We start from the raw sequence: 3,626 nt of genomic DNA, 5'->3' as shown, positions 1-3,626 counted from the left end.
AATCATGGAGCAATGATGAGCATGTTGTTGATTGTACCTTAGTTTTTGTAAATTGCAGCTTGAGGCTGTTGATGTTTCACGAAAGTAAGGTCGAATGGAGAGAGAATGTTTCAGATGTAAAAGGCGAAACTAGCCTTCAGTTGTTTATTTTTTTAACGGAACAAACGGCTCCAGATACTAATATTCTATCAGGTTAAAAAATTGTGAGACACCGTTTTGAAGTTTAAAAGTTGAGATATCAAAAGTTAGCTTCTCAACAAAGTCAGACACTATTTAGACAATTTTCCCTTTTATTAAACATAAAAGAAGAACAAAGAATAGTATCTATAACCGTTACTTCCATTAAAAACATCGACAGATGAAGAGTATTTTTGTCTTTTCAATATTTTAACATCTTATATGCTATTTTTCTACTCTCTCTCCGGCTGTGAAGCCCAGTAAACCCAGAGTTCGTCGATCCTATTTACCTGCGGAAGCCAAGACACCTCATCTACATAACCTGCCTATCCCCAACGCTTTACAACCTGAAAATCTCAGAATTCTTCTCCACCACGATTTCCAACTTGCCATACTCCTGCTTCTCCCCGACCTTAACCACTCCGCCGAGGCGCTACACGATCAGGCAGTAGCAGATGTCGGGGAGTCGTTGGTGTGGACGGAGGGAAGCTCCGGCGATGTGGCGAGCAGGTGTTTGATGCAAGGGAGGGGTGGTTGTCGGCGGCGGCGGAGGAAGAGGGTCGTCGCGGCGTTGGAAGGTGAAATGTCACGCCTGTTATGGGGCCGTGATTGGGTAGAAGAGAGAAGCGGGTTTGGAGATTGGGAGCCTTCTCAAATCCATAGAGGAGATGTGGATGTTGTGAGGTTGTGGGGTTTAGGGAAGGGTTTATGAGAGTGAAGCCGGTAGTTTAGGAGAAGGGGAGAAGAGCCACGACGACATAGGCATAGTTCGTAAAGTTTCTCAACCCGAGGAAGTGGTGGTTACAGGAGGACAGCAGCGAGTAGATGCCAACGCAGTCGAGCTTGGACGGCGAGTCTACGCTGGACCATTAGAACTGAGTCGCCGGATTTGGACTTGAAACATAAGCCCATTATAAGGATGAAGAAGATAACGAGAGGAGGCGGAACAACGGCCATCATGGTGGTGCTAATGATTAATCAGCAATAATGGAATTAGATCAATCATATGTAGCTTGTTTGGTCGAGCTCGGCTTTCAAAGAAAATAATTAAAGGGTAAATTAGGTAATTTTACAATAAAAATAATTCTGACGTCAGTTTTTAACAAAAGTAACGATTTTAGGTACCATTATTCGGTCGGGATAAGAACGTGGGATATCGTTTTGAAGTTTTTAAAAGGTGTGATACCAAAAGTTAGCTTCCCTAAAAGGTCGGACAATGTTTGGACTTTTTTCCCAAAGAAGAAAAGTAGAATTTCAGCAATCAAACTGTATTACAAGAAACATAGCTAAGATATTTCAAAGCTAGTACCTTAAGCAAGAAAGACAAATAAGTTAAACTACTAAAATACGATATTCATCAGCAAGCAAGAAAGACAATTTTTTAAGTGCGGCTGTAAAACACCTCATGAAAGTTGGCATTACCATCAACACCATCTTCATCAACACCATCTCCATCAGTCCCATCTTCATCAACGCCATATCCATCAGTATCATCAACACCATCTCCATAAGTATCATCTCTATCAGTACCATCTCCATCAATACCATTTTCATAAAAACCATCTTCATCATGGAATGCACTTGAATCCGTTGCAATAATATTATCCTTTTGATGAAAAAAGAAAAAATTAAACACAGAATTTAGAATGAAAAATAAGAGTTAAACCATGCTATAAATAGCATAAACAACAACAACATACAAATATTTAAGAATTGAAATTTGTTTAGTCCTTGTGGTTTGAAGTCGACATCTGTTTAGTCCTTGTGGTTTTATTTTAATCTGAATAGTCCTTAAAGTCACAATTTTTTATCCAAATAATCCTTACGGTTTTATTTTAATCTAAATAGTCCTTAAAGTCATGATTTTCCATCCAAATAGTCATTCAGACAATTTTCTCAGTTAAAGTCCTTTAGGACTATTTGGATGAAAAATCATGACTTTAAGGACTATTCAGATTAAAATAAAACCATAAGGACTATTTAGATGAAAAATTGTGACTTTAAGAACTATTCAGATTAAAATAAAACCATAAGTATTAAACAGATGTCGACTTCAAACTACAAGGACTATACAATATTTTACCCAATATTTAATAAGGTAGAGATCGCACCACATAATGTGAGTTTCTTGCACTTTTAGAATTGTCAGAGCTATGATGCAGCAAATTTTAAACAATTTGAGTCAATTTCTCCAATTTATCTTTAAGAGTTTCTACTTCGCCTTCTACTGTCTCATAATTTTTGTTTAGTTCCAAACATGTAGGCTTATACAAGTTTGGTTATGTGAATTGATATCTTTGAGTTTGGCCCCAACACCTAACCCAAGTGCACGGCCATGACTATGCTCACGAATGATTTTCTCATATATCTCCCAATGATCAACTTCACCAAACACCTCTTCCATTTTGATCCCTCTTCTCAGTAAGATCCTCCTGCAAACAATAGTTTATAAATTTAATCTATGTAAAAATAATCACAATTTAATATGAATAGAAAAAGTTTTTTTTGCGACAAGCGTCTGAAATGTTGGTCGGAAATGAGGTCTTTTGTTGTAGTGCAAGTACAAAATACACCACTCAAGTTTATACCTAACCCGAGCCCTTGCATCTAAAACGATACCCCATTGTACATCCTCTCTCATCCTAGAAGACCACTATACCTCAAGAGTTATACACGCTCTTAAACACAACTCTCAAGAGCTACACACGCCCTTGAACACAATTCCCTAAAACTATACACGCCCAAGAGCTATACACGCCCTTGAACACAACTTTCCCTATCCTTGATTGGGGACGCCTCTGCCGTTGTTGACACAACCCACCCCGAATTTCACCCTGAAACCCAGAGTAAGTCGTGCGGGGACCACCTCCAAGGAAAATTTACTGAAAAGATTAAGAAAATCTCCCTTCCAGATGGACAACCCTAACTCGAAAATTTCAAATTACACTCTTAATTTATCACTTCTGAACATCGCATAAAATACAAAAATTCTAAAGTATTCAGAGCTACTAAACACAAGCGGAAGCAAGAAAACACGAGTAGGTTGAACAGGTAACCTACTGGCGAAAACTGGCAGAAATGCGGGTGACTATGCCTCGTCTCCTACTAGATCCAACCCGAACTCTGCAGACTGGGCAATTTAAAACAAAGGGCCCAGGGGAAAACATTTAATAACGTTAGAGTGAGTGGACAAAAATAAAATAATAAATAAAATATTTATGTTTCCCCAAATTAATTTCTAAGGAAAAATCGAATGCATGTCGCAAGCGATAAAACTTTTATCCCATAAAATATCGAGCCTCTCAGACTCTATAATATATGTATGTATTTACACACGTCCATACTCCCTATATAAATTCATGGGGTCTATATAGGGCTACTACGCTCGCGTCCAACGCTCACGTCACGCCTTAATGCGGTGCTACACTACGCCATCAAGGTGGACAGAC

The sequence above is a fragment of the Fragaria vesca genome, linkage group LG2 (assembly GCF_000184155.1).
Source record: "Fragaria vesca subsp. vesca linkage group LG2, FraVesHawaii_1.0, whole genome shotgun sequence".
NCBI classification, from domain to species: Eukaryota; Viridiplantae; Streptophyta; class Magnoliopsida; order Rosales; family Rosaceae; genus Fragaria; species Fragaria vesca.
Note: the sequence above shows the minus strand (reverse complement) of the source record.